At 42.1% G+C, this 15,357-nt stretch overlaps 1 protein-coding gene across 2 annotated transcripts in view; it reads left to right on the top strand.

The window, feature by feature from the left end:
- znf609a (zinc finger protein 609a) overlaps positions 1 to 15,357 on the top strand; it is a 173,963-nt gene that overhangs the window by 100,876 nt on the left and 57,730 nt on the right. The window contains exon 1 of one of the 2 annotated variants that reach the window (XM_055934816.1): positions 9,023 to 9,939. The exons of the other annotated variant lie outside the window; for it this stretch is intronic. The gene's annotated coding sequence lies outside the window, so the exon portion shown is untranslated. Of the gene's footprint in view, positions 1 to 9,022; positions 9,940 to 15,357 lie in introns of those variants that run through there. 2 annotated transcript variants of the gene reach the window in all.

Here is a 15,357-nt window from a genome sequence, read left to right as displayed (position 1 = left end):
GAACAATGAAAGATGCAGGTTTAAAACGTTTGGGAGCAGCTTATTGATGTCCTATACTCGTGTTCCTGGATAGCACAAGGTTTTTGCGCCAGGGACTGAGACATTTCTCTCCATTGTACTGCCCTATACAATGGCTGGAGAAATACGCCCATTCCTACCCCTCACACAATTAGTGGAACCTTTCACGGGCCCATGAGAAGCGGAATAGCATACACCCGCATTTCACCATTGGCCTCATGGTAAAATCCCTGAGTGGTTTCCTTTCTCTCCGGCATCTGAGTTAGGAAGGACGCCTGTAACTTTGTAGACTGGTCGTATTGATTCACCATCCAAAGTGTAATTAATAGCTTCACCATACTCAAAAAGGATATTCAGTGTTTGCTTTATTTTTACCCATCTACCAATAGGTTCCCTTCTTTGCGAGGCATTGGAAAACCTTCCTGGTCTTTGTGGTTGAATCTGTTTGAAATTCACTGCTCAACTAAGGGGATTTTTGTGTGTGTGTAGGGTACAGAGATGTTAAAAACTATTATTTCACATAGTGAGTCCTTGCAACTTATTGTCAAGCAAATTATTTCTCCTGAACTTATTTAGGCTTTCCATCAAAAATGGTTTGAATACAATTATTTATATTTTTTGGAAAAACACAATTCCACTTTGACATTATGGGGTATTATTGTGTGTAGGCCAGTGATTCAAAAATCTCAATTCAATCAATTTTAAATTCAGGGTGTAACACAACAAAATATGGAAAAAAGGAAAAGGGTGTGAATACTTTCTGAAGGCACTGTAAGTTTTGCTACTGTTCAATTGTTGGGCATATTTTGAGTTCAATATCATTACATTCTTTACAGACAGCAATGTATGCATTATGACTCCGTTATACAATCATACAATCATTTGACTTTGTTTTTACCAATCTAACTACAAAACAACAAAATGGTAATCATTTACAGTTGAAGTCGGAAGTTTACATACACCTTAGCCAAATACATTTAATCTCAGTTTTTCACAATTACTGACATTTAATCCTAGTAAAAATTCCCTGTCTTAGGTCAGTTAGAATCACCGCTTTATTTTAAGAATGTGAAATGTCAGAATAATACTAGAGAGAATTATTTATTTCAGCTTTTATTTCTTTCATCGCATTCCCAGTGGGTCAGAAGTTTACATACACTCAATTAGTATTTGGTAGCATTGCCTTTACATTGTTTAACTTGGGTCAAACGTTTTGGGTAGCCTTCCACAAGCTTCCCACAATAAGTTGGGGGAATCTTGGCCAATTCCTCCTGACAGAGCTGGTGTAACTGAGTCAGGGTTGTAAGGCCTCCTTGCTCACACAAGCTTTTTCAGTTCTGCCCACAAATGTTCTAGAGGAATGAGGTCAGGGTTTTGTGATGGCCACTCCAATACCTTGACTTTGTTGTCCTTAAGCCTTTTTACCACAACTTTGGAAGTATGCTTGGGGTCATTGTCCATTTGGAAGACCCATTTGCGACCAAGCTTTAACTTCCTGACTGATGTCTTGATATGTTGCTTCGATATATCCACATCATTTTCCTGCCTCATGATGCCATTTATTTTGTAAAGTGCACCAGTCCCTCCTGCAGCAAAGCTCCCCAACAACATGATGCTGCCACCCCCATGCTTAACGGTTGGGATGGTGTTCTTCGGCTTGCAAGCCTCCCCATTTTTCCTCCAAACATAACAATGGTCATTATGGCCAAACAGTTCTATTTTTGTTTCATCAGACCAGAGGACATTTGTCCAAAAAGTACGATCTTTGTCCCCATGTGCAGTTGCAAACCGTAGTCTGGCTTTTTTGTGGCGGTTTTGGAGCAGTGGATTTTTCCTTGCTGAGCTGCCTTTCAGGTTATGTCGATATAGGACTTGTTTTACTGTGGATATAGATACTTTTGTACCTGTTTCCTCCAGCATCTTCACAAGGTCCTTTGCTGTTGTTCTGGGATTGATTTGCACTTTTCGGACCAAAGTACGTTCATCTCTTGGACACCGAACACGTCTCTTTCCTGAGTGGTATGACGGCTGCATGGTCCCATGATGTTTATACTTGCGTACTATTGTTTGTACAGATGAACGTGGTACCTTCAGGCATTTGGAAATTGCTCCCAAGGATGAACCAGACTTGTGGAGGTCTTGTCTGATTTCTTTAGATTTTCCCATGATTTCAAGCAAAGAGGCACTGAGTTTGAAGGTAGGCCTTGAAATACATCCACAGGTACACCTCCAATTGACTCACATTATGTCAATTAGCCTATCAGAAGCTTCTAAAGCCATGACAGCATTTTCTGGAATTTTCCAAGCTGTTTAAAGGCACAGTCAACTTAGTGTATGTAAACTTCTGACCCACTGGAATTGTGATACAGTGAAATAATCTGTCTGTAAACAATTGTTGGAAAAATGACGTGTCATGCACAAAGTAGATGTCCTAACAGACTTGCCAAAATATAGTTTGTTAACTCCTCTAGGGTATGTGGGACGGTAGCATCCCACCTCGTTAACAGCCAGTGAAACTGCAGGGCGCCAAATTCAGAACAACGGAAATCACATAATTTAAAATCCTCAAACATACAAGTATTTTACACCATTTTAAAGATACACTTGTTGTAAATCCAGCCAAAGTGTCCGATTTCAAAAAGGTTTTATGACGAAAGCACACCAAACGATTATGTTAGGTATGAGCCAAGTCACAGAAAAAGACAGCCATTTTTTCAGCCAAAGAGAGCAGTAACAAAAAGCAGAAATAGAAATAAAATGCATCACTAACCTTTGATGATCTTCATCAGATGACACTCATAGGACTTCATGTTACACAAGTATGTTTTGTTTGGTAAAGTTCATATTTATATCCAAAAATCTGAGTTTAGGCGGGACGCTACTGTCTCACTTGGCAAAAAGCCTGAGAAAATGCAGAGCGCCAAATTCAAATTAATTACTATGAAAATTACTGTAAAATCAAACTTTCATTAAATCACACATGAAAGATACCAAATTAAAGCTACACTGGTTTTGAATCCAGCCAACATGTCAGAATTCAAATAGGCTTTTCGGCGAAAGCGTACGATGCTATTATCTGAGGATAGCACCATTGTAAACAAAGAGAGATAAACATATTTCAATCCTGCAGGCGCGACACAAAACACAGAAATAAAAATATGATTCATGCCTTTGACGAGCTTCTGTTGTTGGCACTCCAATATGTCCCATGAACATCACAAATGGTCCCTTTGTTCGATTAATTCCGTCGATATATATCCAAAATGTCAATTTATTTGGCGTGTTTGATCCAGAAAAGCACAGCTTCCAAATTGCTCAAACGTGACTACAAAATATCTCAAAGGTTACCTGTAAACTTTGGCAAAAAATTTCAAACTAAACTTTTGTAATACAACTTTAGGTATTTTTTAACGTTAATAATCGATAAGATTGAAGACGGGATGATCTGTGCTCAATACAAGATTAAATCCAACTAAAGCCAGCTTTCTGCTCCCGCGCTTCTATCTAACAGGACACCTCGAGTGACTCGACTTCAAGATGGCCGTACTTCTTCATTACACAAAGGAATAACCTCAACCAATTTCTCAAGACTGTTGACATCCAGTGGAAGCCGTAGGAACTGATTTCCCAATGAAAACTCATTGAATAGAGTGATTTTTAGACCTAAAAAAAAATCTGAATGGTTTGTCCTCAGGGTTTTTCCTGCTAAATAAGTTCTGTTATACTCACAGACATGATTCAAATAGTTTTAGAAACTTCAGAGTGTTTTCTATCCAAATCTACTAACAATATGCATATCTTATCTTCTGGGGATGAGTAGCTGGCAGTTGAATTTGGGTATGCTTTTCATCCAAACGTGAAAATGCTGCCCCCTACCCTAGAGAAGTTAACAAGACATTTGTGGAGTGGTCGAAAAATGAATTTTAATGACTCCAACCTAAGTGTATGTAAACTTCCAACTTCAACTGTATTTGAATGGTACGTTTCTATTGATAAACTGTGTAAATCAAGATGTAGCCTGGGTCTATTCAAAATCCAGGTGAATCCATATTATTCAGTGTGTGTGTGTGTGTGTGTGTGTGTGTGTGTGTGTGTGTGTGTGTGTTTGAACATATTTTATTGGCAACTGCTAGCAGAACATATTTTAATTTAGTGATCAACAACATTTGCATAGAAGAAGCAATTTCTTATTATATAGAAGTGTGCGCTGTCTCTAAGAAAGTAAAGATGTCATTCGTGATGCAGAATGTGCCTATGGAATCCAGGGAAACCAAATGGGAGGTGAGGGAGACTAAGTTAATTCGTTTTTGGCAAGGGAGATGTTTTTGGTGAAAATCAGCTTTGGTATTAGCATATTTTGCGTTATGGTTAGCATATTATCACAAACAAAGTACTAGGGTAGTGTATTCAGCTGTACGGTAGCAAGGGAAGTTACCCTAAAATGAAAGCTCGAAGCTACTGGTTTCGTCTTGTATTCTAAAAGTGTTCTACCCTGTATGGACATTTGTTTTGCTAACAGTAATAAACAGTTCCTACGTGCTGCGTCGCAGTATCTTAGTCTCACTCCTCATTCCTATCTTCATGCTGAGCTCCTCGTGTCTTATCTTTAGTTGTGTTAAGTATGAGAAATTATGGCCTTACATTTGGGTAATTTAGCAGACGTTTCTATCCAGAGCAATTTACAGTAGTGACTGCATACATTTTTTTGTACTGGTACCCCGTGGCAACCGAATCCACAACCCTGCCGTTGCAAGCGCCAGACTCTACCAACTGAGCCACACAGGACCACGGAACTACTTGTATAGATTTTGCTGGCGCTTCGCTTCGTAAGACATCGTATTCAAGTAGTTCACTGTCAGTGTTTTTGACCAGGTCAAAATGTAAATATACACCACATGGCAACACAATATTTTCACATAAAAACCTTTTAGATGCCATCTTTGAAAATGTGCCAAGAGGAGTGAACCGAGGGTAAGCCTCCATGAGTGCAGTGAATTATCTCGTAATTTTGCGGCATTATGGCTGTCCGCTGCTTTCGCCAGAGTGGAATTCTTCTCTCAGCCCAGAGTTTACTCTGGTGGATAGCTCAAATAGCTGAACGCCTGGGCTGTCTGAGCAGAGAGGGGTGTGTTTTGTTAGGTGGAGGGTTAGCTCGCGACGTGTCGGTCGGCCGTGTTATTGTTTCAGGCTCTAGCTCCTGGGTTGCTGCTGCTGGGCCGTTTTGTAGCACCCCTGCCCCGCAGGACTCCAGTAAAAACACTCCACACTCATTGTTTTCCACATGTCTGCCCCTCAGCCCCTCTGTCTCCACTCTACAGTGAACCAAAATCAAGGGAACAAAGCAAAGGGGGAATGCTTAGCTCAGTCTACCTGTCTATCGTGTGTGTTATAGCCTCGATTCTGCCATAACCCTGTTGTGTCAGCAGTGAAAAGACTGAAGGCTTCGCTGAGTTGATTTAGTTGTTTTTCTTTCGCCCTCCCCTTCAACCTTGGATGGTCTTCAGAGGATTACGAGTTGTTTCCACAAATTCAGTTGGATTCCAGGTTTAGGTGCTGATAGTTGCCAGCAATTGTCCTTGTCTCGAGAGTCTGAAGAGTGTCGTTGAAAGTGTGTTCTGTTTGCTCGCTGATGTTGTCCGTGTAGTATCCGTAAGGCTCTGTGCCGTTATTCTGAATTAATGTGCTACTTATCTATTCACCTGACTCCCTATTGAGAGCACCGCTGTCTGTTACCTTAAAAACGCAATGGCTCTCTCATGGTTGATTCTGAGGAATGAACTGGTCATGAACATGCCTAAATCTTGGCTATTGCCCAGTTGTATGGTCAGGTGCAGCAAAAAAATGACCTAAAATAGCTGCAGCTGGCCCTTAACAGAGCAGCACGTCTGACCCTCAATTGTACACAGAGGGCCGATGTCATTAAAATGCACGTCAGTCTCTCCTGGTTCAGATTGGAGGAGAGATCGACTGCATCACTGCTGGTCTCTGGAAGAAGTATTGATGTGCTGAAAGTACCAAATTCTCTTTTCAGCCAGTTAACACACAGCTCCAAAACCCATATAAAACCCCAAAAGACATGCAATCATTGTGTATTTATTATTACTTTATCACGTGTTTTACTTTTCTGTTATTTCTTTCTCTCTGCATTGTTGAGAAGGGCCCTTAAGGAAGCATTTCACTGTTAGTCTACACCTGTTGTTTATTAAGCATGTGATTAATACCATTTTATTTAATTTGACAGACAAACACACCCATCATTATTTTTTTTTTATTGATTTGTTTTTGTTCTTTTTTTAAGTTGTCGTCTTGTTCTTCGGTCGTGGTGTTCTTAGTTTGGATTTGTGTTGCTGTTCCTGTCCATTAGTATTCTGCGTTTTGTCATGTTCTGTGTTTTGTGTGGACCCCAGGAAGAGTAGCTGTTGCTTCTTCTGCATCTCATTGCGATCTGAATAAAAAAATCATGAATAGTTTTGATGGCCACGATTTAAAGAGCTACTATTTTTATTTCTCACCTGGTAATTGAAGTGCACTTTCCATTCGCCATTCAAGTGCATAGGCAACTAGGCGGGCTTCAGTGCATAACAGACCACTTTGCAATGAGCTGGAGGCAGTAAGCATTTTTAAAGCGCATACTTAATTGTTTCAAACCTTTACGCTTTACTACATATGAGGCGTGTCTTACCTTGCTTCAAATTAGCCTAGCCAAAATCCAACCAGACGTGCAGGCAATTATAAAGACTTCCATATGCCATTGAAACAAGTAGCCTATTTTGTAACAAACATTTGCGTAGCCTACTGCCTTGTGCGTTCATTGCTGCACTTAACATTTGTAGAAATCATAGATTATCAACATTTTAAGCTAAATGTTTTGACCTGTTGCATCAGACTTATTGCTTTTTAAGTTTTTCGGATGTAGCGTAGGCCTAGCGGTTGTATGAATATCTTCCCACAACTGTCCCAGAGTCTGTTTGGAACAGGCTATTTCTTTCTCGCACAGAACGCCAAGCTGACCAATAGAATAGGAAACTTTTCTACTATGGGGGTATAGTAGATTGACATAGGCTCGTGATTTTGCAGTTTGTTAATCGTCTTGTTGGCTGAGGAAAAGTACATGTGGACAGTTATTTTAACAAGTTCAAATTGCACATTTGAGTTTCGTAAGAAGGACACACACCGTTCTATCCTTGACGTCCTAATCAGGTTACGCACCCAATGCATATAGGTCCGGTCAATTTCTTAAATGTAGGCCTATGTTTACTGCAGGAAGGACGTAATGCACAGCTGTGTGGTGGGTATTGTGTTTCAGTTTTACCGCTGCCCTCGTGCTCGCCGAACACATTGCCTGAGGCGGCAAGAGCTTGTTCCCTCTCTCTCCACATTTCCCTCGGTTTCAGAAGGCCACTCTTTTAGACGACTGGGCTTGTTTGTCTGACTCCCACGCCCAGATCTGTTCTAGACCCCCCCCCCCCCCCCCCACAATGCCTTCTGCCTCCTGACAGATGGAGCGTAGAGTACCATTAATCAAGATGGCATACTGCAGAGCGTTTCGAAATCACTCCTTCTTAAAAAGCCTCCTTGTTTTCTGTTTGTATTGTGCTGAAGGTAGTAAATGGCATATGATATTGGCATTAAATAGAAGTATGGGGAGGAGGATACGCTGATTCCTTAGTTCAGAATGCCATTTTCTGTTTAGAGATCTATGTACAGTCACTGCCATCAGGCCTATGTAGGGCGTACACATTATAGACGCGAGAGCATGTTGTCCGGGGGTCAGCGTAGTGTGCAGGCTTATGGGTCACAGTGGCGAGAGCTGCTAAGTTTATAGTCCTGTTGGACGGCGGTACAGGAAAACCCTGTCAAGAGCTGTGGTTGTGCCTAGTGGAAATATTTAATATCGGGATCCATGCTGGCAACGTAAACTCTGCTTTCCAACATCTGGTCGTCTCCTTGACCTTCAGTGTGCTGCTGGCTCTGGTTAGCCCCCCCCCCCCCCCCCCCCCCCTCATTTCCCAAACATTTGTTAAGCATCAAAGGAGCTATCGTGGTGCGCAACCCGGGGGATTTACATCTAGTGCTGCACTTACGCAGACATAACACTTGTTTACTGTTATGGTATGGACTTTACATGGTATGGACTTTACATAGTGGTTTTCTCAGGGCTCTCTCTTCCTCTTCGGAGCACTTGTTTTTGACAGGAAGATTAGTTATGACCACTTACATGATTAAAGCCAATGACCTTGGAATTGACCGTAATATGCTTTGTGTCCTCCTGTCTCTTCGGTGTTTTATGATAATGTAGTAGGCTTACTTCGTTCCATAGGTAGTGTTCAGTGTATCTTTCGGGCAGGGGGCAACCATTTCTGGAATCCCAGCTGACCAAAGGATTGCGAGGGGCCGTCAGGGCTGTACCATGTGGACAAATAGGCTAGACCTGTACAGAATGCCGAAACATGGTGATGTTGATGTCGTACACGTCCATGTTGCCATAGCGATTAAATGCACAATAACAAATTGCCTAGCCTTATAGGTAGGTGTTCGTGTCCCCCCCCCCCCCCCCCCCCCCCCCCCCCCAGATGAAAAAGTACTACACAAGTCCTTGGTCTGTTTCCTTCATCCAGCTTTGTACGGATTACCCACCTTCGAGGGACGCCTGCAGCGTGTTGCAACACTGGTTAAGACAGAGAAGCATTATAGGCAGCCAGCTAGCTGCCTATAGATGTTGATTGCAGGATTCTACGACCGCTTGCGTCCTTATTTGAGCTCGCAGCGGTGGCATCACACATTTGCTCCTGGGGGCCGATTTCTGGTAAACAGCTGTGCTGTAAGATGACATTTCTCACATAACACTTCATTATTTGAAGGAACACATTCTTCCCAGAGGTAATCTCTTCCTCATCGCACAGAGCCATCGCCGGGGCTGTATAAACTCCTAGTATGTTATAATCCCGTCCTGCCATGCTGAAACAGGATTAGCTCTGTCTCTATTTAGCAGTGTGTGTGTGTGTGTGTGTGTGTGGAGGTTTGGGTTGGGAGAAGACCAGGCAGCCACTTCACACGAGAGATTCGCCTCTGAAACGTTCTTCGTATCTGTAATGGCCGACGCGGGTATAGGGCTAATGTAGTCAGTCAAAGAATACGCTCACTTAATGTGACAACATTAATTCATTTAAATCGTGGTTTTCTCCGATCTACTTTGGTTTGTTAACACAGCAGGGAAATTAATTGCATGCTGGGTATTTTACTATCCCCATCCCCATCATTTTTTATCCGGCTTTTTTTCCCCTCAAAAATATCTCAATCTTTGTTCATGAGCTTTAACTGTGAAATGACTACCTCATAATAATGTCTGTAATCGAAGCGATTGGGATGAATAAATGTTTAGTGTACACAAGCGCACCCCCTAAAGCCCTGTGGAAAGCCTGTGAGTCAGTATGTGTAACAGGGAGGAATCCTGAGGGCACACAGCAGAGCAGGCCTGTGGAAACGATCCCAGAGCTTGGAGAAACAAAGCACTTTCATGGCCGGCTGGCCCTTCCCTCTCTGTCTCTCAGCTTTGTAAGCAGCGTGTGTGTCTGGAATGGCTGTGCAGCAAGCCGTGGGGGAGGGGACGACCGAGCTAGGCAGAGAGATCGAGAGAAAGGGAGGGAGCGAAAGGGAGCGACTGGCTCGCACTGCTAATTCAGCCCATTAAAGTCTTGTGCATTCAGAGCAGCTATATTCCATTGTCAGCCCCAGCAAATTTCCAGCGCGCCTCATTTCGCCTCTCGACGCGTGAGTAGCAAGAAAGTGGAAGAGGTGGGGGGAGGAGAGGAAAACAGGACTGAACAACCCTACATAGGAGAGGAGAGGAAGGCCTGGATCTGGGACTGACTGTCAGTGAGAGCTCGGGCTACTACAGTGGGCCTGCAATGGGCAGAGGGGGTCAGTATATAACGTGTCTGTCTGTCTGCCTGTCTGTCTGTCTGTCTCTGTCTGTCTGTCTCTGATTTGCCTGCCTGTGAGAGAGGCAGCCATGCTGTTGCAGCCTCTGCCTAAAGGAGAGAGCACTTGAGGGGGAAAGGAAGGAGGGGGTGGCAGGCAGCTGAGGGAAAGGAGGAGGCGAGAGGGATGCCAGAGCTCTGTGTATAAATGGATGAGACGTTTGAAGCTGCCTGTGCTTTGCTCAAAGCTTTCTCAGCTGTAGGAAAGAAGAGACTTTAGAAGCAGCAGGAGAGGTGTAGATGGAAAGAGAAGGGGGGATAGAAAGAGCTCTCTGTTCCTTTATTCATCTCTCCTTTCTGCCTCTGAAAAATAAGTACTGGTTTATAGAAAGAAGGATAGATTGATATTGGAACAGGGAAATAGCATTGACAGTGCTAGAGACCCAGACAGACAGACAAGACAGACATACAAGACAGACAGACACGGAGGGAAAAACTGGAGCTTCAAACGCAACAAAGCCAGTCCAATCGACTCGCAGTGAAGTGAGGCAGTCCAAATGCCGACTGAACCCTCAGAGCGTGTGCATTGTCAGATTAAAGCTGTCACAGTAAGAAGATAAGGAAGTATGGGGGGGGGGGTGATTTAAAGACTAGCTTTACCTAAGAGGGGTGGTCGAGTTCCCTACTTTTTCCTGGTATCTGGCTGGGGTGGAACGGAGAAGGGAGCTTCACGGAGAGTTTCTGTGAAGGGTTTCTGTGAAGGGTTTCTGTGACGCTTCCCCCTTGATCAGCTCTCCATTTGGGACAGCCCAAGCATTTCCTCCCTGCTGTTGCTCTGACACAGGAAGGAGATGTTCCAGGTTGTGTATGCGTGTGGATCGTTTTCGACGTCATGTTTACACGAGGGCTGAGGCAGTGATTTGCTTGCCACCTCCTCTGGGTCCTTTTGTTCCTGAATGTACAGTAGACTAATCTTGTCCGGCCCATAACGTGTTCAGCCCTGAAAATGTCAGGCAGTTAACTTGCTCTCACCACTACAGTTTGTGAACACTGGCGGCCTGAGGGTATTTTAAAGGGTATGTAGCATAAACGTAACCACATGTAACATATGGATTTGCATTAGTATACGGATCATAAGTCCCAATGCAAAAGTTATACCTCACTTTAACCTTTTTCTAGTTATTACATAAAACAAAATTCCAAAGAATGCTGAAGATATGTGGGGAAAAAAATATTTTTGCTGGGTATGACGTTATACGGAGGACCCGGCAAGCCAACCTATTCCCTATAATGTAAACACCGACAGAAATCATTTCAAGTCTCTTCAAATGTATAACTTCAAATTAAACCATATCGTTCAATTAAAATTTCAGCCAACCTACAAGCAAATACATTATGAATTTGTTACAAATCAGCTTGCAAGGTTGCTAGCCACGTAGCATGCTAGCATTAGCCCTACTAGCCTGATAATGTTAGCTTTACCAGCCTGCTGTGGGCCATTCCACACTAACAGAATTACGCTTTGACTCAGATTCTTTACTTTAAAATGTATGCCAAACAAAAATCAATGATTTCAAAGTTTAACAAACCATACGCACAAAGAATACTTTTCAACAATTTCTGCTGAAAAATGTACTAAAACTAATTTAGTGGAAAAACTGTGTCGATTCAAACTTTGGTAACGGAATTACGGTAAAATCTCCCTCAGGTTTTTATGCGACCACATCTTCCAGTAAGTGAAGTGGATGTACACCTGATAACGGAATTACATCATGGATTCCTGATCTGTACTAAACGGAAATGCATAAATATGGATTCAGCGCAGCACAATAGAGTACAGTGCAGTACAATACAGCAGAGTAGAACTAGGGTAGGGTAGAGTTCAGTAGAGTACAGTGCAGTACAATACAGCAGAGTAGAACTAGGGTAGGGTAGAGTTCAGTAGAGTACAGTGCAGTACAATAAAGCAGAGTAGAACTAGGGTAGGGTAGAGTTCAGTAGAGTACAGTGCAGTACAATACAGCAGAGTAGAACTAGGGTAGGGTAGAGTTCTGTAGAGTACAGTGCAGTACAATACAGCAGAGTAGAACTAGGGTAGGGTAGAGTTCAGTAGAGTACAGTGCAGTACAATACAGCAGAGTAGAACTAGGGTAGGGTAGAGTTCAGTAGAGTACAGTGCAGGACAATACAGCAGAGTAGGGTAGAGTTCAGTATAGTAGAGTACAGTGCAATATACTCTACTGTACTATTGTATTGGACTGTAATCTACTGTGATCTACTCACTGTACAGTGCTGTACTGTTACTGTACTCAGTACTGTATTGTACTATACTCTAATGTGCTATCCAAACTTCGAAACATACAAGTGTTGTCACGGTGTCAGAATTTTGACTTTGATACTGATTCCACGTTTAGTTTCACGACACTCAACACCAAAACAATACTCGATACCAAAACAATACTCTACACCAAAACAATACTCGATACCAAAACAATACTCTACACCAAAACAATACTCGATACCAAAACAATACCACGGCAAAGAAAATAAAGCTAATTATCTAAAGTCACAGAATAACCACTTGGCTTAATTTTTAATTGAAGAATATGTTGCTAACTGGTAGATCAACTAAAATAACAAGTCATAAAATATCTATATTCAATTTCTTTAAAAAAAAATAAAGCACCATGTTTTGCTCACACATACACATATTTTGCAGATGTTATCGCAGGTATAGCGATATGGTTATGTTCTTAGCTCTAACAGTACAGTAATACAAAACAATACACCCAAATCCCCAAAAGAAAGGAATGAAGAAATAATGAAATATTAGAATGAGCAATGAGGATGTGTGTGTATAGACATTATGGACAGTATATGAAAAGATGTGTGGAGATGTAGTTATATAGGATGAGCCTTGACTAGAATAAAGTATGTTAACATTATTATTAAAGTGACCAATACATAGGACACCAATCTCTTATGGTGCAGGGTTGAGTACCGGGTGGTACCCGGCTAGTAACAGTGACTAAAGTTCAGGGCAGGGCACTGGGCGGAGGCCGGCTAACGGTGACTATTTAACAGTCTGGTGGCCTGGAGATAAGAATCTATTTTTCAGTCTGAGAAGACTGTCTTAAATTGTCCTTTTGCAAAACTGTATCTGAGACTCGGAGCATGCAAAATAATTTGACGATTACATCTAAACTGTTTTAAAATGTAATTTGATACATACAGTATCAGGGTTAATTTGCTCGTGAATGGCCACACTATTGGGTGAAATCACATTCCTTAGACCTACAGTGTGATTCAAAATGCATCATACGGGGATGATTTCTGTATTTTGAAAGTTAGATATCGTGAAAACTTGATTGCTGACAAGCAAAACTTTTAGGGACTATGTCAACAATGGACTAATGAAACAAATACCAAAATATTGTTTTTGAGTGGAGTTTTCCTTTAAGGAATGTTGACCCATTCTCAAAACAAGTTCCACAGTCTCACACAGCTCTTTCTCTTTTTGGGGCGGATTTAACTTCAACTGACCTGGGATCAGACCATAAATATGGGGTGTTGCAGAGGATCTGGTCCGAGCTTGAAAGGACCTCTGACCCAAGAGCAGCCATTAAATGTTCCCTGTTTTTCACTCTCTGTTTTATGAACGGTGAGTGAAAAAGACACACGGCGAAGAGAAACGCTCTGCATTGCGTTGGACGACTGCTTCGCAGACTACTTAGCTAGAAAACGGTCCAGCATCTTGACAGCTATGTGCTGTGGATCTAATTTTATGAGCCTCTCCTGAGCTCTATTGAGGTTTTGTCTCGAGAAATAGCTGGTATTACAGGGTGTCTGGTGAGAGCCAAGAAAGTGGCAGTTAGGCCGGAAACATCAAACTGATGGTTTACCTGCAGTCTTTCAAGACCTGCCTCTGCGCTTAGCTACAAAAACAGTGGAATAAATATCTCACTCACTCAGGCTATTATTCCGTTAACGGTTAGCCTGACTGTCGACTCAAAAGACTGGAGACAAGTGTACAAGATTGCCATATGATTCTGCGAGCTGAATAGCTGGCCTTTCTTTGAGTGAGCGTTTTTGGTCGCCTGGTTGAGATGTGAATCAACATGCCAGGTCTACTGCCTCTCCTTTGTCCCATCCTATCCTCCTCTCCTTTCTTTCAACCCTCACACTACTGTTGTGTACAAACAGTGCCTGTGGCGTTAAGCAAGGTCAAGGCCGTAGCAAACCACAGTGCTCTTTATCCAGTCATGTATCTGTCTGATTCTATTATCCAATTTGGCTGTGTAGAAGGATAGTGTCATTGCCACTATAATGGAGTAATAATCGTCAACCAGAGAAGAGCCAGCACAATGGTCTTAAAATAGCTCCAAGGCCCTTGGCTAGCAGTTGGAAGTATCTCTTCCTGAGCCCTTCCTTTAAGCCCAAGCCTGCAGTGATGATTGCTGAGCAGCGATGATTATCACTATCCATCTGCAGTGCCTTCAGAAAGCATTCACTCCCCTTGACTTTTCCCACGTTTTGTTGTCTCAAGGTGTGATTAAAAGGGATTTAATTGTCTGTTTTTTGTCAATGCTCTACATATGTAATATATTTTTGATTAGATAAGTATTCAACGCCCTGAGTCAATACATGTTAAAATCCCCTTTGGCAGCGATTCCACCTTTATGAGTCTTTCTGGGTAAGTCTATAAGAGCTTTGCAAACCTGGATTGTGCAATATTTGCCCGTTTATTCTTTTTAAAATTCTTCAAGCTCTGTCAAGTTGGTTGTTGGTCTTTTGCTAGACAGCCATTTTCAAGTCTTGCAATAGATTTTCAAGACGATTTCACTCAAAACTGTAACGAGGCCACTCAGGAACATGCAATGCCATCTTGGTAAGTAACTCCAGTGTATAATTGGCCTTCCACTTTAGGTTGTTGTCCTGCTGAAAAGTAGATTTGTCTCTGTGTCTGTTTGAAAGCAGAGTGAATCAGGTTTTCCTCTAGGATTTTTTCATTTTCTTTTTATCCCCCCCCCAAAAAGTCCTTAGTCTTTGCCGATGACAAGCATACCCATAACATGATCCTGCCACCACCATGCTTGAAATTATGAAGAGTGGGACTCAGTGAGTGTTGTGTTGGAGTTGCCCCAAACATAATGCTATGTATTCAGTTCATTTATTTGCAGTATTGTTTTAGTGCCTTATTGCAAACATGATGCATGTTTTGGAATATTTATATTCTGTATAGGCTGCCTTTTGATTCTGTCATTTAGGTTAGCATTGTGGAGTAGCTAAAATGTTGTTGATCCATCCTCAGTTTTCTCCTATCAAAGCCATTTAACTCTGGTTTAAAATCACCATTAGTCATGGTGAAATCCCTGAGCGGTTTCCTTCCTCTCCAGCAACTGAGTTAGGAAGGACGCAT

The sequence above is a fragment of the Salvelinus fontinalis genome, chromosome 9 (assembly GCF_029448725.1).
Source record: "Salvelinus fontinalis isolate EN_2023a chromosome 9, ASM2944872v1, whole genome shotgun sequence".
Taxonomy (NCBI): domain Eukaryota; kingdom Metazoa; phylum Chordata; class Actinopteri; order Salmoniformes; family Salmonidae; genus Salvelinus; species Salvelinus fontinalis.
The sequence above is the reverse complement of the archived record's forward strand: the minus strand, read 5'-3'. Positions and strand labels throughout refer to the sequence as shown.